Here is a 23,115-nt window from a genome sequence, read left to right as displayed (position 1 = left end):
CTATAATGTCATAATTCGTATGAGAACCGCTGTCGCCAAAATCAACACATTCAAACCGAAAGCTAAACAGTACACACAAGTAAACTATGCCTTTTATTGGACAGCTTGATTTTAGTGAAAACTAACTTATCTATTAAATTAAGCTTTTGAATATGTATCCTAACGCACGAATTTACGGTTTATTTTAGAATAACATCCCTAAGTATATGAGACTTTTTGCTCCAATACGAACAAACGTGATAATAAGAATGGTCGACTGTGTCATTCATTGTTATTTCGATTACTATGGTGACACTCGTAATACTTGTAAATATTCTATAATTTTAAGGAAAAACGGCATTATTTCTAAAAAAAAATATTTTCCGATGAAATATTATTCCTTTATAAGTATAATTACAACTTGTGGAAGAATTTCCGCAATGGGAATTGCTGAAACACACCATGTATACACTCATACGTCTCCAGAGCAACTGAACAGTGACGAATGCACTGGTGATGTGCAAATCACCTGAGTGGCGACAAGGTCACGCACGCTTACGACTTCTAGTGTCTTGTTATTTAGATTTCTATGTTTCTTACCCTTACCTTTTATCTATACTAATATTATGAAGCTGAAGAGTGTTTGAACGCGCTAATCTCAACAACTACAGCCCCCCTAGACAAGTAGTTTTCTATTAGCGTAAAGTTCAATAGAATAGATTATGAATGTATGAGATTGACGTAATCAATCGTCGCCGTCGTCGTAATCAAACGTCAATCTCATACATTCATAATCTATTTTATTGAACTTTACGCTAATAGAAAACCACTTGTCTAGGGGGGCTGGTTCTGTTTGAAAAATTATTTCGGTGTAAGATAGCCCATTTATCGAGGCAGGCTTTATATCATCAAGCTAACACCAACAGATAGGTAAACAGTGTAGCAATGCGGGTAAAACAGCTAGTGACTATACCATAGAGTTAAAAAGTCGCATATTTAAAAGAAGTTATTGCCATTTTACTCATTTGGTTAAGTACTTTCGATATCATTTTAAAGTTTTTTAATATCTGCAATAGTTACGGAATAATCGCCTGTGCACACTTAACGATTACACCCTGTATAGCTAAAATTTTACATATATTAGTAAATTAGTAATTATTGTTTATAGGCAAATTATCAAACGATAAACTTTTTATAATCACCTATTGTGTGATGGAAAATGCGTCGCCAAATTATATTTTGGAGTATGTAAGAATTTACATTATTATATTATTTTTATTTTTAATTCTACTTGTACACTGGTTAGCAGACTACTAACTAAAACGAACTGTTAAAATATTCTCTGTATGCTTTTCTGTTTGATCGAAGTCTATGGAATTGCTGAACCGATTTAACCCAAAAAAGATAATCGTATTTTGATATGCACAAAAGATAATCATGCGTAAAATTGACGCACATTTTTAGCTGTATGTCGGAAGTAGGTGATGATGAGGTTTGCTTTTGTTCAGGTTTGTTCATCGTAACGGATCAACAGCAAATCTATGACGAATGGTGGCATTCTAATAAGGTAATTAAATCCACACTAATATTATAAATGCGAAAGTAACTCTGTCTGTCTGTTACTCAATCACGCCTTAAATACTGAACCAATTTGCATGAAATTTTGTATAGAGATATTTTGATACCCGAGAATGGACATAGGATAGGTTTTATCCCGGAAATCCCACGGGAACGGGTACTATGCGAGTTTTTCTTTGACTGCGCGGGCGAAAGCTAGTAAATTATAAAAGCCTAAAGGTATCTTATGATAAATGATGAACTTTGGTCCTTGAGAGTTAGGTGAGCATAACATATAAAATTTTCAATGCTTCGCAAAAAATAAAATAAAATTTACTACGTACTTAAATAAGAATACGTAATAAAAATATTCAATTGATTCTTTTAAATATATCGAGTAGGCTGTTGAATTAAATACCTACCTATTAAAGTTCAAAATCAGACCGAACTAGGCAAAACTTTAAAAGGAACAAGCGGAGAGCCATTACCATCTTGCAAATAAAAAGAATCATCAAAATCGGTTCACCCAGTTAAAAAAAATATTTTCATTTTATGACAATACCTAATTATATAGTTTATATTCATAATTTTTATTATTCATTCATTCATTCAAGGTGTTCGATAGATTGTTGATAAACATGAGAACTTACGCTGAAGAGACGAACGTAAGATACGCAAGAATGACTCCAATGCGGGCTAATTATGAAAAATCTGCGCATTTCGAAATGGGGTATTTAATGTCTGAGATTTTAGAACGGTAGGTACATGCTTTATCACTACATAGTATAAAACAAAGTCGCTTTCTCTGTCCCTATGTCCCTTTGTAAATCTTTAAAACTAAGCAACGTATTATGATGCAGTTTTTTTAATAGATAGAGTGATTCAAGAGGGAGGTTTCAGTATATAACCTATTAGGTATTAGACAGAACGGGCGAAGCCGCAGGCGGAAAGCTAGTTATTTAATAAGAAAGTGCTAAATCTCTATCTCTATATATTTTACTATCTGTGCCCCGCGGTTTCACCCGCATTGCTCCGCTTCTTAGCGTGGTGATATATATAGCATATAGCCTTCAATAAACGGGCTATCTAACACCGAAATAATTTTTCAAATCGGACCAGAAGTTCCTGAGATTAGCGCGTTCAAACAAACAAACTCTTCAGCTTTATAATATTAGTATAGGTAGATTATTGAATAAGAAAGTAGGTAGTCTAAGTGCTAAATCGATATCACTTTTATTACTTACTACAATTACCTTACAATTACCATACTCCTCCGAAACAGCTGGACCGATCCTTCTTAAATCATGTGTGACTATTGGATAGGTCTAAGAATCGTACCCCTAAGTGATAAGAGTAAGGCAACGTTTGCCGGGACAGACAGTAATAATATATTTATGATATAAACTGCTAGAGTCGTTGATGTTGTAGTTTTTCAATTTTGATTCCGATGACCTAAAACCATTAAAATCTGTTCAGTCGTTCTTGAGTTATATACAATATACTAGCGGTCCGCCCCGGCTTCGCCCGTGGTACCTACATGTTTAAACTATCCTATCTCTCAAGTTGGATCGAACTGCACATGGTGTACGAATTTTATTATAATTGGTTAAGTGGTTTCGGAGTCCATTGAGGACAAACATTGTGACACGAGATTTATATATATATTAAGATTAAGATGATAACACGACCATCTTATTGTGAGGAATCGTAACATAGGTACATAATATTCAGAGTATAATATTACCAATTAAAAAGGCTGCTTGGTTACTTGTTCGTAAAGAAAATTAATTTTTAAATTCACTGATCTATTACTAGCTGTGATATTATTATTTGTTGAGTTGTTGATACATGATGTTATTAGCCTTTCTCCGTAAATGCACTATAATATAATACTGAAACAATTTCCAAATTGCACCGGTTGTTCCTGAGAATAGCGCGTTCAAACATACTCTTCAACTTTCTATTATGACCCAGTACCTATTTAAATAATGACAGTAAATCTAAATATATTTCAGCTAATAAAGATTTTTAATTTTAATTTTTTTAATTTAATATTTCAGCTATCGAAAAATGGTGCACAGTCTCAAGGGTCCAGCTGATCCCAAAGCCCGCCACAATTCGCTTTTCATTACAATAAAAAGGCTCGAATTTGTTCAGAAACTATTCCTCGAGATTTACCATTTAGTGAATATGGTGCATGAAATAAATAGGAAATATAAGAATTTATTACTTCAGGAATCTGCTATAATGGGTGGAGAGACAGACTTGACTGAAGTTAACAGGGCTTTGGAGCAAATCGAGTATAATAGGAAGTTACAGGTAATATTTTTCACTGTGGTGTGCGGTTTTACCAGCAGTGCTGCGCTCCTGTTGCTCTTAGCGTGATGATACGTGTGAGAGAATCATAACAGAGTAGTTGTTATGTGGCTATACCTTCCTATTATAATGTACTCTATTGTGTACAACATAATGTCGATATTGAATTGATATGAAATGCATGGGCTTACGGGCCATGCTATGGTTTATATTCCTTGAGTCAGTAGCTCGATGATATAGTCTCGGTACTACCATCGACCGCGCAAGGTGTGCGCACTGAGTCATTATTTAATATTATTTCACATATTATCTACCTAATTATAATTAATAATGGAGAGTTATTTAAATTCTCTGACAGCAGCGGTATATAGCCTGTAGCCTTCCTCGATAAACGGGCTATCTAACACCGAAATAATTTTTCAAGTCGGACCAGTAGTTTCTGAGATTAGCGCGTTCAAACAAACTCTTCAACTTTATACTATTTACTAGCGACCCGCCCCGGCTTCGCACGGGTGCAATGCTGATACTAAATACACTACAGAATAAATGATAGTTTAAAAAAACTAAAAAACACGCTTTATCAAATTAGTGTATTGTCATCGGTCCTCAATAAATCTACAAAGTTTGAACGAAATCTGGCTGTTTAAAGTGGGTCAAAATCGCGCCCAAAGAAGTCGGTTACAAACAAACATACAAACATACAGGTGAAGCTAATAAAAAGCGTGTAAAAAAAGATAGCCGGGCGGCCGGCCGGTACCGCCGCAAACGCTACGTCCCGCAATTTTTAAATCTGTAATATCTTCGAAAATATTCACTTAAATCATACGGTGTAAAGGGCCATATAGATCTATATTAAATGAACAATGTATTCAAGGTATTTAATTGGTTAAGGATTTATGCTGTATTGGTTAAAATCGTTTCAAAAATTAGCCATTATTTGTCGTAAAAAGTAAATGACAAAAAAAAGTTATTGTGGGTTATCCATAAGAGATAGACATATACCATCGCGGACTTTTCTGTAGACCTTTTCAATGTGTATAATACTTGGTACATTATTTTGATAAAACTCGGAGGATTCAGCCTGCGTTTGCAATGTAAGCGAAAAAAATGTAATTTTTTACGACATCACATTAGAAACCTCAAAAATAACAGTACTTCTACACTATTAAATGAATGTTATTATACATATAAACCTTCCTCTTGAATCACTCTATCTATTAAAAAAAACCGCATCAAAATCCGTTGCGTAGTTTCAAAGATTTAAGCGTACAAAGGGACATAGGGACAGGGAAAGCGACTTTGTTTTATACTATGTAGTGATGATAGTATCTAGATAATATTATTATGGTGTTTAATGTAGCTGTAAAATAAGAAGTGTAGTATCGTAGTTTGAAGTTTTTTGCTAGTTCTTTGCAGCCTTGCCGGTGTTTTTTAATATTAGGTATAATTAAATTCAATATACTTGTGTTTTGGAATTTAGCTGTTAACTATCTATAAAATAATTAAACATTAAGAAGTATAGTATACTAGCTTTCCGCCCGCGGCTTCGCCCGCGTTTTCAAAGAAAAACCTGTTCCCGTAGGATTTCCGGGATAAAACCTATCCTATGTCCTTTCTCGGGTATCAAAATATCTCTATACCAAATTTCATGCAAATTGGTTCAGTAGTTAAGGCGTGATTGAGTAACAGACAGACAGACAGAGTCACTTTCGCATTTATAATATTAGTATGGATTTAATACACTAATATTAGCTTCACATGTATATATTTGTATGTAACCGATTCCTATTTCCGACTTGATTGTCCACTTTCATCGGACAGATTTTATTCAAACTTTATACTTTAAGGATCGGTGACAATACAATATTGTCATGTTTTATTAATCCGTCAGTCCTCGGATCACAGACACAATAGAAAATCTATTGTGTCTCGGCCTGATCGGGCCGCTCGGTGGTCAATGGGTTAAAGCGTGTTTATTAAGCTAATTCATAGCTTCTATCGCGGGCCTTGAGCGCGGGGACTGAATCCAGAAATTCCGTAACGAGAAAAAACCTCACGGTCCCCACAACGGGCACGGAGGTGTGGCTTGAAGGCATGCTATGCAATAGCTTTACCGCGGCAGTCCCCGAGTGACACACGTCTTTTTAAATTATATTTATTATTTTAGGCAAAGAAAAGAAAGAAGCAAATGCAGAAAATGCAGCGGCAAAAAAAATACGGTTACATTGAGATTAATTTTCCAAGTCCAAAAGGGAATAATAAATGGTGGCCCTTGGATTATGGGTGGGAAATTGATTATTATTGGCGATAATAGAAATAAATGTTTTATAATTATTATGTTTTGTTTTATTTTTTCCTTCCTGTATTTTTTATGTTAAAGTTGTCAAACAAGCTCTTTCATTACTTTATAAAATATATCATTAAATTTTTATCTATGTAGTACTTTATCTTAACTAGCTGCGTCCCGTAGTTTCACCCGCGTGGCTGTGCTTCTGTTGGTCTTAGCGGGATAATAGGTATATAGCCTTCCTCGATGAATGGGCTATCTAACACTGAAAGAATTGTTCAAATCGGACCGGTTCCTGAAATAGCGCGTTCAAACAAACAAACTCTTCAGCTTTATAATATTAGTATTGATTAGATTACCTTGTAGAAAAAAGGAGTACCTACTTACAATTTTTTTTATTTCTCATATCGTATCTCGGCTGTGGCTGTACATGTAGATAGTTTTTGTTAATAAAAATAAAGATTTTGTTGTTATTAGTATGTTATTGTTTTATTTTTTCCTTCCTTTATTTTTTAAGTGAAAGCTGGCAAACAAGATCTATCAGTTAAACCAACCAATCGGTCTTTCTGTTTTAGAGATTAGATAGTTCGAAGGCAAACATAAAATTAATGTTTTCAAATACATATTCTTAATTTCTTAACCCTTAACACGGCAAGCCCTGAAATAATGTACCCAGATATGACCTGAATTGGTTTTAGTGATAGTTATTGATTAAAAAATACTATAGTAGAGAAAAAATAAAAAAAAATTTCCTGTAAGTAGGTTTTTCAGGATGTCCGTTAAAACGGCCTTTGCCAAGAACCCCGTCTTCATTGTTGTCTCAAAAAACGGACAACGCTGCCATACAGCTTATAAAATAAGTATGAAAAAAAATAAAATTCACTTAATATAACACAATTGAAAACAATTTCAAGTAGCATTTTATTGTTTTATTGTATCACAGTATTTTCACTATCTATTATAACAAAAAATTCTTCAATTTTAACTAAATACCTAACAAATGATAATTGAGCCCTCTCGAGCTCAATCACACTATTTAGTTGTGTGGAATGTTATATAACATTTATTATTTCGTGTCAAGTAACCGTTAGTTTCATTTAATACAAATAATAATGGTTTTTCTAAAATGTTAAGTGATATTTTGGCCGATGATTAGGACATTTAGACGAAATGCATGTGGAGGTCGAGGAACTCCCGGTTCTACTGTAGACCCAACAGATTTAACTGGTCTTAGATTATATTCGTCATTTTGAACTTAATTAAAAATAATTCTACACATAATTAAAGACTCTAAAGCAAGAAAATCCAATAAAAGTGATATTTTATTAAAGTACGAATCATGGCAACGTCCGTTTCTTGGGACATGCCAATGGGTTCTTAGTTACCTGTATCTACGGCACTGTCCTAAAAAACGGACCAGCTATATTTCGAATATTTTGTCATAGAATTATTTGAATATTTAATAATCTTTATAGCAAAAACAACAGTTTATCTCACCTGAAAGTTAAATCAATATCAATCAAACATGGAAACTATTTCATTAAAGCTATTATTGACCAGAAACACAAACCATCACTAATTCCGGGATTCCCTAAATTCAACAGTCACCTAGCACACGAATTTAATGTTTTCTATAATTGGCATGTAGGAGAAAAATAAAGGATTGTTATCGTACTCTCTCCAACATAGTCAATTTTCTAGATTTTTTGGAACGTTCAAGATTTACACGGCAATAAGTACATGTACTAAAAAAGTGACAGAAAAGCTTTAAGGGTTAACCAGCTCTCCGCGGGCGTGGCTTGGACCGCTTCAATTTCTAAAAAACTTGGTACTAAAACCTTTCTTTTGAATCACTCTTATATTTTGAAGAAGTGTATATATGTATTTTATATTATATTTCAGGACAATTTTCACACACGGCACGATCTGATCCCATACTAAGCTTTCGCTTGTGTTATGGAAACCAGATGCAAGCTGATAAACATAATTATCTACATATATAATTTTAAATAAATACTTATATAGATAATTAACACCCAGACACAGAGCAAATATCTATGTTCATCACACAAATATTTGCCCCGGGTGGGAATCGAACCCACGACCAGACGTGGCTTGGAAGGCCACTACCAAGTACCAACCACGCCAACCGGCCAATCTTTGTTCCTGTACGAAGTAACTTTGATAATAACTTGGGGCTTCAATAAAAAACCATTCAACAAAAAAAGTTATTTATTATCATATTTAAATACATATATGTATAATATGTCGCAGGCAAATTGTATAAGTAATCTCACCGTTTAAAAATGCTCGGCATTTTGTAATATGCTGAGGATTTACTTTTTCCAAAATTCTACAAAAAGACGGTCGCGAGCCGACGGAACCCCACTATTTCAGGTAACTTGGGTTACCTGGAAGATATGGCTCTGTAGCCATAAGGTCGCCCATTGTGCAATTTATGTGTATTCTATTTTATGTAATGTCTGTAATTTGGTGTGTACAATAAAGTCCTCATTCATTCATTCATTCATTATTTCTGTGTAGTTTTAAAAACACGAACCTAACCTAACCCACCCCCATATCCATTACGAATTCTCGACATATTACAATATGTCGAGTTTTTGTAAACGGCGAAATAATACAATTTGCCTGCGACATATATAAAACATTTGATTGAATCATGTTATTACATACTTATTAGCATATCGTCTTGATGCATTTCATCTAAATGGAACTAGCTCTATGTTTACTTCATGACGGGTCCTATTAAAAAAACAATAATAGTTAAATAAATTATTTAAAACAAAATCAATATAAAATCATGGTATTTTGACAAAAATAAAATTCATGAAAATCGCGGCTTCGCCCGCGCTTTCAAAGAAAAACCCGCATAGTTCCCGTTCCCGTGATATTTCCGGGATAATACCTATCCTATGTGTTAATCCAAGTTACCCTCTACCTATATGTGTGCTAAATTTCATTGTGATCGGTTCAGTAGTATTTGCGTGAAAGAGTAACAAACACACACACACACACATCCTCACAAACTTTCGCATTTATAATATTAGTAGGATAGGCTAGGATATGATACTTACGAAAATTAGGCATTGGCGGTAACGTAAATCTCGGTTTTATTGAATCGTCCAGACTCATAGATTGCAATATATAGACTAATTGATTGATATCTATTTCTATGCCACGAATAAACTCCAATCTGCAATTTAAAATAATTTAATTATCACTACATATTATAGTAGTATCAAACAAAGTCGCTTTCTCTGTCCCTATTTCCCTATGTCCCTATGTATGCTTAAATCTTTAAAACTACGCAACGGATTTTGATGCGGTTTTTTTTAATAGATAGAGTGATTCAAGAGGAAGGTTTTAGTATATAATTTATTAGGTTTTAGACAAAGCGGGCGAAGCCGCGGGCGATAAGCTAGTTCTGTATAAACTACAGTTAATATGTTTGTATACAGTAAGAGCATTCTTTCGTTGTTCTTAGTGCGTTCGAAAAGATTCTATGCAATGTTCTAATACTGAACAACACTGAATTCGAGTTTTCGAATGCTCTTGTTCTAGCTCTATGTTCGTTTGATCTAAATGCACCATTATTATAAATATAAATTATTATATATACTATAATATTATAAATGCGAAAGTAACTCTGTCTGTCTGTCTGTTACTCAATCACGCCTTAACTACTGAACCAATTTGCATGAAATTTGGTATAGAGATATTTTGATACCCGAGAAAGGACATAGGACAGGTTTTAACCCGGAAATCCTACGGGAACGGGTTTTTCTTTGAAAACGCGGGTGAAGCCGCGGGCGGAAAGCTAGTATCTAAATAATATATTTTTATAATTTTAGTTGATTCTATCATTAAAGCATGTTTATTAGATTTTTTTAACTGTAATTATTTACTTATACCTCACTATATAATGTACGGGTCTTCTTTTCTCTATATGAGGTACCACCATTGTGGATGCTCTAGTAAATTTATTGTTTGTCATTCTATACAATTCTAACATGCTTTTATATTTCTCACGGATTGTACCTGAAAAAGTAAATAAAATAGGGAACGGATGTACTGATATTAATAAGTTAAAGACATAGTGATAAGTTAGAATTGAGTTTTATGCATGTACGGTTTGGCGTATGCCGTAAATAAAAAATGATAGAATTTCACTGAATGATAGATGAGTCTGTGCGGCGTATATTTTAGAAGTAAAAATTTGTGTGCCGAGTACACGTGTCAGAAGTGAAACTTCTTTAGCAAGATTCAAAGATACCAAAATCTTCGTACTCCATGACGTGACGGTATTCCCATGACCTTGAAATTTTGCTCTCAACGCGCCTAAAGAAGTTAGTTTTTCAATCTTGCCAAAAAAGTTTCACTTCTGATTCTAAGATACTAAAATCGTCGCGCCATGCAATATTGCTATGACACGAACTTGAAATTAGGTACTACTAGTGTTGGTTCATTATCAGCTGGCCCTTTTCTTGCGGTGAACTCAACGCGCCTGAAATAGTTTCACTTCACACCCCACCTTTGCCAATCTTGCCAAACATAACCATACCAAGAAGCTTATATCTAATACACTGGAGATTGCACTATGAACGTTTACTTGTCACGGGAAGGTGTGACCTTGAATGACGCCTGGTTGTTTTTTGTCCCTTTCACACCTAACTTGGCAAGTTGGTGTGAAAGGGATGAAGGCGTCAGTCAAGGTCATACCTTCCCGTGACAAGCCAACGTTCATAGCGCAATCTCCAGTGTATTAGATATAAGCTTCTTGAACCATACCCATTAACATGCCAACTTCAAAAGGCAGCATGTGGCATATCTCGTCCCGGATTCTGTCAACCTGACGCATCGCCATTTTAGCCTCCACCGTCAGCTCTAGCGCCATTTTTCTGAGTTTATCCTTCTCTGCTTTTCCCATCCAATCTTGGACATTCTCGTATTGCTTTTGTGCAGATATTTTGGTTATAACTGGAGATGAGTATATTTATTTATTACATTTATTTCAGGTGACAGACAATAAATTGTACATACCCATAGAATAAATACCTTACAGACTAACATACATAATATAATCTTAATCTTAATATTATTATAAAGGCGAAAGTTTGTATGGATGTTTGTTACTCTTTCACGTAAAAACTACTGAACCGATTACAATGAAATTAAGCACACATATAGAGGGTAACTTGGATTAACACATAGGATAGGTTTTATCCCGGAAATCCCACGGGAACGGGAACTATGCGGGTTTTCCTTTGAAAACGCAAGCGAAGCCGCGGGCGGAAATCTAGTAATTTATAATTAAAACTAAGAATACATCAGAGGCTTGAGTGGAGTGGTGCAGGCGGGACACGTACAGAGTCGTCGGTATGGCGGGCCGCAGCATAGAGCAGGCTCCAAGGAGATGTTCGTTTGCAAAAATCGCGGACCTAAATCTGACTTCTGATATATATTGTATAGATCCCAGACATCCTATAGACAGATGTTGCCAACCAGTTTTGTGGTCCCCCTGCCCGCACCCCGGTAATTAAATATGGCATACAAAGAAAAAAATAAAAATTTCCAAAACATGCCGTGTGGGGTATCAAATGAAAGAGCTTATTGAGTAGATCACGAATATATAGCATACTGTATACATTTCTTACACTTTCTCTAAGATTTTTTAGAAAATTTACGAAAATGGTCCATTTTTGAGTTAACTTTAAACCACTATAGATTGAAAACTCATGAATATATTTTTTAAATTATTATTTTAAATAATTAACAATAGTCCATTGTTTATGATTCAATAGTTCGTAATATAATATAAGTGAGCTATGTGGTGGATTTGATGAAAATAACTATATACTATATGTACTTGAAAATATACTCGCCATCTTTGAATGCTCCCCCCACTCCCCCATGTAACTATTTCACTGTATGAAATATTGAATCGTAAACAATGGACTATTGTTAATTATTTAAAATAATAATTTAAAAAATATATTCATGAGTTTTCAATCTATAGTGGTTTAAGGTTAACTCAAAAATGGACCATTTTCGTAAATTTTCTAAAAAATCTTAGAGAAAGTGTAAGAAATGTATATAGTATGCTATATATTCGTGATCTATTCAATAAGCTCTTTCATTTGATACCCCACACGGCATGTTTTGGAAATTTTTATTTTTTTCTTTGTATGCCATATTTAACACGTTCACTGCGGCACCTAAAATGCCAAACTTACCGTTGTTGCGGCATGTCTTCAATACTTCACATCGGCAAGTTCACCACTGTGCGTCATGAGCCATTTTTATCACATCGCACCTACTGACTTTGAAGGTTAATAATTTCATGAAATTTCAAGATATTTCAAAAATTTTTTTTTCGGATAATAGTATATATAGTCTTGTATATACCGCATAAATAGCTTTTAGTTTGACTCAATAGTTTAAAAGATATGAGGGAAAATGTAAACCCCTGATTTTGTGAAAAATTATTTGCCATCCCGCACTGCGTTGATACGGCATGTTTACAGTAATAGCGATGGGAAACACTGTAAAATAAAACATCGATATCGATATAAATCAATTTTGTATATTTCAGTCTGTTTGTTAACAGATAACGAGATCGTCGATACAAAAAAAAACACATATAAAACAAGGTAGGTACTTGATAGAGTACTATCAGGAAATTGTTCAGTAACTTTTGTTTTAATTTGTTCAGTAACTTTTGTTTTAATGTTTTATATTATTTTCACAACTGTCATCACATTTTTGCATTTATGCTACGAAATAAAAGAAAGTAAAAAAACTAAAGCCTCTAAGGTATCATTGTCATTTAAAAATTTGATAACGACGCGTGCGGTCCTGGTACATCACTATGCGAGATTGACACGCGGCGCGCTCGCAGTACAGTGCGGCATGAGGTGCTTGTCCATGGCAAAATATTTGACATGCCGCACACAAAAGAAACGGTTTCTTTTCTATGCGTGTGTCCAATATTTTGCCATACGATTTTTAAACGAAATTGAGTCCTACTTCAAACTGTGATCACAAAAATATATTTGTCTCTTTTCTAGTCATTGATTAACATATAAAAAACCTCGCCGCACCACGGTGAAAACTGCGATTTTGGGCGCCGCACTGTGGTGTAGTCGCTGATGGCCCGATACTGGACATGCCGCAGTGAACGTGTTAATTACCGGGGTGCGGGCAGGGGGACCACAAAACTGGTTGGCAACATCTGTCTATAGGATGTCTGGGATCTGTACAATATATATCAGAAGTCAGATTTAGGTCCGCGATTTTTGCAAACGAAACTCCACTGAGAGTCCGGTCTAACCGGTCGGGGCGGTACCGCACTTGTTGGAGGAGGGCTTCTTTTTCTTCTTCTTTGTATTTAGTATGCTTATCTTTCAAGAATGTGCGAGGATGTGTAGCGAGGAATGTTGAAAATAACCAATCATATCGCTTCATTTAATTTGAATATTGGAGCGTTTAGCGTTTGAATTGATACTATTGGTAATTACAAATACATTCCTCGCGCATTATTGGTTGAAATGTACTCTTCATGTTATTAACACGCTTAAATTAGTATATAATATGTCAAATATTTAAACTTAACACGCTAGGTATATATTAGCTTCACCATTGGCTTCACCTGTATGTTTGTAAGCGACTTATTTAGATTTGAATTTGACTTTAAACGGACAGATTTCAATCAAACTTTTTTACACTTATCAAGGATCGGTGACAATACAATAATTTCATAAGTTTATCTTATCACTACATAGTATAAAACAAAGTCGCTTTCTCTGTTCCTATGTCCCTTTGTATGCTTAAATCTTTAAAACTACGCAACGGATTTTGATGCGGTTTTTTTAATAGATAGAGTGATTCAAGAGGAAGGTTTTAGTATATAATTTATTAGGTTTTAGACAAAGCGGGCGAAGCAGCGGGCGGTAAGCTAGTTGTATATAATATTATGTAATACTAGATTTCCGCCCGCGGCTTCGCCCGCGTTTGCAAAGGAAAACCCGCATAGTTCCCGTTCCCGTGGGATTTCCGGGATAAAAACTATCCTATGTGTTAATCCAAGTTACCCTCTATATGTGTGCTAAATTTCATTGTAATCGGTAGTTTTTACGTGAAAGAGTAACAAACAGAACAGTTAGAAATATTAGAAGTAATAACCCTTAAATATAAATCAAATAATTTATGATTATTGATATTATTGATATTACATACTTACAGCATATTATCATCAAAACTCTTAAATTATTCATTTCTTCAGAAACATTAATTTCTTGCAACATTAAAATTTTATGAAGTTTTCATACTATAAAATAATAATAAGCACTGAATAAAGTAGGTACTAAAAAATTTTATTTAAAAACACTAGATTAGGTTCTATGCTTATAGATTTAAACTTATAAAAAAGAGCTTGTGTGCCGAGCACACGTGTCAGAAGTGAAACTTCTTTGGCAAGATTCAAAGATACCAAAATCGTCGCCTTACTCCATGACGTGACGGTATTGCCATGACGCCACCTTGAAATTTTACTCTCAACGCGCCTAAAGGAGTTTCACTTCAAAACCTCAAACTGTTAAAACAAATTAAAATCATTTCTTAAAAATGGACACTATTAACAGGTGATTAACAGATTGTTTTGTCCTATACCTATTAATAATTTATACAATTTAGTTTTTAATTATTATTTATTAATCTTATCTCTATTCATAATAATATGTAATCTGTTCACATTTATTTAACTGGTTTCTGAATTTATCGAACAAACAAAAAGTATAACCAAGATTTAAAAATTTTGTACAATTGTTAGGAAAAACTACTGTTTTAGCCTTGAAAACAGACAATTATTTCATAAATAACTCTTAAGAAAAATCTGCATAATATAAACGATATTTAAACATTTTTTTTCTAAATAAATGTTTGTGTGTGATTCAGTTCTATAAATATTATTTTTAGAACTCGACATAAATCAAGAAAATCATTAAAAAATGTCATAAAATAAAACAAAATAAAGTTACTTTCACAGTAATTTTAATATCAGAAGAACTTGATAACATACGGAAAAGCAAAAGATAGGCATTTATTAGCAACATAAAAGACAAAAGGATGAACCTATAACGGGCCCTTAACACAATGGGCAGCGTTGGCCCAACAAATGATGGTCGATATTTGCCGACATTACGGCGATTATCAATCAAACATCTAACGGCCGATCATAGACATAAATGGTTTTACCACAAACAATTTAAACACAGTCTAACTTTAAACCAGGGATCTGCACTTTTATAGTTGTCTATGTGAAATACGACAAAACCAGATTAAAGAGAACCCGCGTTTAAAGTTAAACCCTGTCTAAAGTTTTTTGTGGTAAGACAGTTAGGCTCTACACTATCGTGATTGCCTCTACTCGCCCAACGCTGCCCATTGTGTACCATAAGAATAATTCTAAAAACGACGCAAATTCAACAAAATCCAACATTCCAGGCAAATAGAAATGCAGTTGAATCCAGATCAATCCAGTTAAAACCAGATATCACAAACGATAGGTCTTCTTACTTCTTAAATCGGCCGGTTTTGACAGCGCCTTTTTCTCTATGACTCTAATCATATCTATCAAGTTTGTGATTTCAATTGCCTTATTGGCGATTTGCTCGTATGCATTGATGTGTTCCATAGGTTTCCAATCGTGGTAGAGCCGTTTTAGAGTGAGGGATATGTCGGTCATAATATTGTATTTGTCTGTAATGTCGCCTATGATGAAACCTGGGGAAGGGAAATAAGTTATTTTTAAAAATTATCTATGAATTTGTTAATTTGACAAGTTGATGTGAATCTTCTAAGTCGTCCGTAAGACGGATATCATTCCAAAATATCAAACATGCTCAACTTTAATAATCAAGTTTTCACTTCTACCTGCACTCCCGGAGTGCAACCCGTCTTTTTTTTATTTTAATGTTAATGTCAATACCGTCACGTTATACAGTCAGGCAACGGTATTGGTATCTTTGAATAGTGCCACAGAAGTTTCACTTCTGACACGTGAGCTCGGCTCTGATATTTTTGCTCTAAAAAATTGTTTACTTTATGTATATGTGTGTTATACATTAGAAGTATGTGCTGTAGAAATACTTTTTACCACGGATTCGTCCGCGGGTGAAATTGCGGAGCGCCTATAAAGCATATTCCTACCAAATAATATAGCACAGCAAAAACATAAACAAACCCATATCAAACGCTGAAGAATTGACGTAATGTCCCCTTATTAACTCTGCTCTTCTCACTTTCAAGTCGCTATCTCTTACTGTCTCATACATAAGCCTAAATAGCTTCATCTTCATGTTAGAATCTTCTGATGTCAGTTTCTCTGGCCCTTGTCTCAAATGTTCAAAGCCTACTCTTCTATTTTCAAGGTTGTCTCTAAGAATCTTCAGTTTGGAAGGCCAGGATAAATCTTTGATGATGCGGTTTTTTGGTGATAGGTTCGGAAGGTAGGCGTCGAGATCTGAATAATTAAACATAATTTTAGATCTGGTATTATTGTGTAGATTTTTGTTCTCTTACAGTGTATTTCAAGAGGTAAAAAAGTGATATTAGTGATTTAAGAACTCTAAGATCTAAACTAATAAACTGCTAGATTAGGACTTCATGGCCATTAAAATAGAGGCTGAAAACTTAGATCATACTAGCTCCGCGATTTAACCCGCGTTTCTCCGCTCCTGTTGGTCTTAGCGAGATGATATATAGCCTATAGCCTTCCTCAATAAATAGGCTATCTAACACCGAAATAATATTTCAAATTAGACCAGTAGTTCCTAACATTAGCCCGTTCAAACAAACAAACTCTTCAGCTTTAAAAAAAATAGTATAGATTAGAAAAACCAATCGTAAAACATAGGAACATAAAAGAAAGATTTAATAAAACAAGAATAATTTAACAAAACATTTATTTCTCATCATTACCACCAATAATCAATTTCCCAGCCATATTCGATCGGCCACCACCACCTCGTCGATTTTTTCGGCTTATTCAGACCCAAGAGCTTCTCATAAATATACTGTTTATCTCTCTTTTTCGTCTTCTTAGGTTTTGGCGGTCTGTACGACGTAGATTTCTGCTTCCTCCCCGTCCCTGTACTACTCCAACCTTCGCTCGTGGTTTCTATATAATCATTTATTTCCTCTTTCTCTTGGACGTGATATTTCCTCTCGATTTCATGGAACATACCATATAAATGGTCTATTTCCCAATAGTGATGTTCTATTTCTTCCAAATACATTATGAGTTCCATGGTATAAAGGCGTGTCTTCATGTAATGGCTGACGTTGTACTTGTCGACCATTCGTCGGTATTTCTCCTGTATCACGCAGGCTACGAATCCGACTTCGAAGGGTGCAGAATTGTGTACTTTCTTCTTTATATAAGTTATGGTTGATATGCGACGATTGGTATCTTTTATGATGTCGTCTGTTGTGTTGAAAAGCATCTTGGCTGATACTAGCTCTTTATGCCCCAACTTTTTTAAATTTGATTGGGAGAGACCTGCAAAAGTTTGTTTTATTATATTTTCCTTGATCATCATCAAGAATCATTTAGAAGTATAAACCTGAGGGTATTTTTTCACAATTGGTCATTTATAGATATTTGTTTTATGATTTTTGTTTCCTTATTGTTTTGGTAATAAATTAAAAAAGTATGCACGGTTAAAAAGATAGGTCCATTAAAATGGAGTTAAGCTTTTTTGTTCGTTAAAAATGTCAGTTGTGTTGTCAAGGAAAATATTCCTTCTTTCTTCTTTTTATTATTCTTCTCTCATTCTTCTGTCTTCCTAATAAGATGGTATTTCACATTTGTTTCACTGATCGATTTTTTCTTCAAAAAAAGATGGGTAATCTACCACGATATATGACTAATATCTACGTATTTTTATTAACTAAGGACCCCACTTTTTACGCCCCAAAATAAAATTTAATTCAAAAAAATTATAAAAGCTACGGGAATGAATTTTTAATAAAATTTTCAGTTCAAATGTGTGCAGCGCATAACTTGCGAATTACTGAACCAATTTGGATAATGTTTGAAGCATTAAATAGAAACATTAAAATACTTACATGGTGAGCATAATGCGAAAATTATTAATACTTTATAGAACATTGCAGTTAAAAATGTGTTACTTTTATAGCGTAATAAACTAAACAGTTTAATTAAATTTAAAAATCTACCAAAAATATTTATTCCTAGACTAGTACGCGCCCGTGATTTTGTTACCAATTATTTATTTATTTTATTTTGAACAATACAGCTATTTGTTAGTTAAATTCCATCAAAATATGTCCAGAAGCTTGACTGGCCCAAAAAATACACGGCCAAATACTATCTAGTTAAAATACCATGAAAATATGTCCAGAAAAAGATAGACTGGCCCAAAAAATAGACAAACAGATAAACAACTCTCTTATAATGGCGAAATGAATTTTCATAATCGGTTAAATTACTTGGGAGCTTATTTTCACAACCTAGTATAAAACAAAGGCTTACTCTGTCCCGATGTCCCTTTGTATGCTTAAATCTTTAAAACAACACAACGGATTTTGATGCGTATTTTTTAATATATAGAGTGATTCAAGAGGAAGGTTTTAGTATATACTTTATTAGGTTTAAGACAAAGCGGGCGTAGCCGCGGGCGGAAAGCTAGTGTACTATAAATAAATAAATAAATTGGTATAAAATAAATCTTCCTAAAAAAATTTTTTTTTAGATTACAATATGTTATCTTTTAACTGTAGTTTAGTATCATTAAAATATTAATTACTTGAATAAATTAGACATTATTGTTTAGTAGTTGCAGTTTCAGTATGTTGTTTTTGTTAATATACTTGATTATCGGTAAGTTTTTCATAAAATAATCTTAAATAGGAAGAATGAATGTGTTTATAGTTTGTATGTGTGTTTGAATGTTTGTAAGAACGTATGGACTATGGATATTTGCTACTCTGTGTGTGCATTTTGCCACATAAATGTTTCTTATCAAATTTCCACTTATACATACTTGTTTATTGGTTATAGATTTATCAGGAACGAATGGACAAGTATATGGACCAAAACCAGTGGCCCCAGAGGTGAAGTACTGGGCCTGGAGGTTAGAACAACGGCATATATTGAATATGACTATAGAACTTATTAGAGGTAAGTATTTTTATTTATACTTCACTACATAGTATAAAACAAAGACGCTTTCTCTGTCCCTTTGGAGGCTTAAATCTTTAAAACTACGCAACGGACTTGGATACAGTTTTTTTTTAATAGATAGAGTGATATAGTGTTATTCAAGAGGAATACTTTAGCATATTATCTATAATTTATTAGGATTCAGTCAAAGCGGACGAAGACGCGGGCGGAAAGCTAGTCTACTATATTATGATTTAGAATTTTTCAACGCGGACCAATCGGTGCTGTTAAAAATATGTAGTGATACAAAAGTGCTTCTAGAAAGTCTTATTGAATAAATAAATGTTTGAGTTTTAATAGTTCCTAGAGTAAACGCGTTTAAACAAACAAAATCTTAATCTTATATATAAAATTCTCGTGTCACAATGTTAGTCTGCATACTCCTCCGAAACGGGTGGACCGATTCTCATGAAATTTTCTGTGCATATCGGGTAAGTCTGAGAATCGGCCAACATCTATTTTTCATATTATGTACCACGGGCGAAGCCGGGGCGGACCGCTAGTATTTCTTATAGATTCATAGATTTGATATTGTGTATTATTAATTTTTCATAGATACAACATACAAACTGAAACACGCTGAGCGAATACAAGACGAACATAAACACAGCATAGGTTATGAACTAGGAACTATAGCTGCAGGGATCTTGGAGCGATTTCTATACATGCTCAAATTGTATAGATACTACGCGCAGATAAAACATTTACAAGCCGACAATGTGTTGGTGGAGGATTATATGATTGCTCTGCACAGTTGTCGTAAGTATAGACTTTTTTGTACTATACAATAGGGGAGCGCTTGGCCACGATCTCGCCTGCTGAGATGTGACCTAAAATGGAGCGCGGAAGCGAATGTACCTGTTCATGCTCCTCTTCAAGACCTTCATAATGTACCCATCGGGGGACACAGATTCAGGAAGCATGTTCCAGTCCCTAGCGGAGAAGGCGAGTAATGATAGCACAATATAATATATAATATATTATAAACTTCCAGAAGGCGCCTACCACTATCTGCAGTAGCGACACTGCGCTCTGAATCACGCAAGTGAAATTTGGCCGCTACAGAGCCTATAATAACTTTCCGACAAAAAAATAGAATCGATTGAGTTTTTTAGTTAAATGGTATCTAACAAACAAAAAAAATCGTTCCTGTTTATAATATTAGAGTAATAAATCTAAGGTTATCAAATAAGGTCAGTTCGTACGTCTGTTTGCCGAAGATTATGTTTTATATAGAATTAAATATTTTTGAACATGATGTATATAGAATTAAATATTAAAGACACAGATTACTAAATAATTATTGGAGGGAAATTTCTTTAGGCGCGTTGAGAGTAAAATATCAAAGTCGCTTAATGGCAATACCACACGTCATGGACTACGGCGACGATTTTGGCATTTTTGAATCTTACCAAAGAAGTTTCACTTCTGACACGTATGCTATGGCATTAAAATAAATGTTCCTTCTTTCTTTCATAGTAACTAGTATTATATAATATGTAGTAAATATAGGTATACTAGCGGTCCGCCCCGGCTTCGCCCGTGGTACATATGAAAAATAGATGTTGGCCGATTCTCAGACTTACCCGATATGCACAGAAAATTTCATGAGAATCGGTCCACCCGTTTCGGAGGAGTATGCAGACTAACATTGTGACACGAGAATTTTATATATATAAGAGATTGTCAAGAAAATCTTAATAAAACTTCCAGAAGGCGCCTACCACGAGATCCAACTCGAGAAAGACATGTTCTTCAAAACACTACAAGCACATAAACATATAGACCCCAAGAAAAGAATAGAAGATATGATACGAAAGAAGTTAACCAAACATACCATGGGCACCATATCTTGGTTCACGAAAGGGCATCGACGCATGATGAATAAGGTTACCTGGAAACCAGCGGCGGCAAAATTTGATGTTGATTTTCAGTTGAAATAAATGGTTTCTTAAATTTTGTTGTTTTACTAGCTGCTCCCCGCGGTTTCACCCCCGTGGCTCCGCTCCTGTTGGTCGTAGCGTGATGATATATAGCCTATAACCTTCCTCGATAAATGAGCTTTCTAACACCGAAAGAATTTTTTAAATCGGACCAGTTTATCCCGTGATTAGCGCGTTCAAACAAACAAACAAACAAACAATCAAACAAACAAACTCTTCCGCTTTATAATATTAGTATAGATTTATCCTACTTATCCTATCCTCCTATTATCCTACTTCCTACTTTAGCCTACTAATTCCTACTAATATTATAAGTGCGAAAGTTTGTGAGAATGGCTGTATGTGTATGTGTATGTTTGTTACACTTTTACGCAAATTGTACTGAACTGATTACAATGAAATTTAGCACTTAACACATAGGATAGGTTTTATCTCGAAGCCGCGGGCGGAAAGCTAGTGTTCTTATATTATTATTTGAAGTGATGTACAATATGTTCTTCTCTTTTTAAAGTATTATATTTCACTAGATTTCCGCCCGCGGCTTCGCCCGCGTTTGCAAAGGAAAACCCGCATAGTTCCCGTTCCCGTAGGATTTCCGGGATAAAAACTATCCGATGTGTTAATCCAAGTTACCCTCTATATGTGTGCTAAATTTCATTGTAATCGGTTCAGTAGTTTTTACGTGAAAGAGTAACAAACATCCATACATCCTTACAAACTTTCGCCTTTATAATAATATATATTAGAATAAATATTAGATATTAGATTGTTAGTTACTGCATTAAAATTAATAATATGCTGCTGCGATAAAAAGCATTTTACATCTATACTCTTATACTAATACTAGCTTACCGCCCGCGGCTTCGCCCGCTTTGTCTCAAACCTAATAAATTATACACTAAAACCTTCCTATTTAATCACTTCTATGTTTAAAAAAACCTCATCAAAATCCGTTCCGTAGTTTTAAAGATTTAAGCATACATACACACATACTACAGGACATGGGGATTAGGGAAATAGGGACAGAAAAAGCGGCTTTGTTTTATACTATGTAGTGATGATGATAGTATGATACTAGCTCACAAATACCTCACAATATACATATTTTCTGCATGTTTTTAGTTATTTTTTCATTCAACTACTAAAACGAATACATTAAGAAATTCATGATCGGAATATACAATCAAGTTATTATAGTTAACAGCTTCATAAAATGTACAAGTGTTTAGTAACATACCTAAGGCGCGCCGCACACCAGCGCCACATGCTACATGCATTGAACATTTACGTCGCCACAATCAATGCGCTACAATTCAGCTTGTAGGCCAGTGGAAATTAACATTTAATTCGCAAAGCACGATGTAGATTTGAATTTTTGGTATGTTGTTTGGATCAGTTAGGGTGATGTAAATCCCAATTTGCAACTTCGAAAAAGTTGTGCTCGCTGCGCACCACGTGATAAACTGCGAAAATTTTGGACTTTTTTCACTTTTTGCTCTAAAAGTCATAAACTATGCGTTTCCGACAAGTATGATTCAGTACATAAATTAAGGTTATTAAATTTGCAACAATTTAAGCCTAACCGCAGCTCTCTAAACCTTATAACGAGTAAACTGTGGCCATTCGAAGATGGTTAATTTTTCCGGAAATATTGAAATTTTTAGTTTTGCTCCCGTTTGAAGCAAAATATTGGCAAAAACCGCTCGTTCTATGAGAATTTCGTATAATAAAGTTGTAGTGCATTTAATTTTCTTTCATAAGAGCATAGA

The 23,115-nt window shown here is 34.3% G+C and overlaps 1 long non-coding RNA gene across 1 annotated transcript in view; it reads left to right on the top strand.

Annotated features, from left to right (window-relative positions):
- LOC149895543 (uncharacterized) overlaps window positions 1-23,115 on the top strand; it is a 208,525-nt gene that overhangs the window by 119,648 nt on the left and 65,762 nt on the right. The gene's annotated exons all lie outside the window — the stretch shown is intronic.

Source organism: Colias eurytheme, chromosome 31 (genome assembly GCF_061535395.1).
Source record: "Colias eurytheme isolate Ceu_HAF_F1 chromosome 31, ilColEury1 Martin Lab GWU primary, whole genome shotgun sequence".
Lineage (NCBI taxonomy): Eukaryota > Metazoa > Arthropoda > Insecta > Lepidoptera > Pieridae > Colias > Colias eurytheme.
Note: the sequence above shows the minus strand (reverse complement) of the source record. Positions and strands in the feature narration are given on the sequence as shown.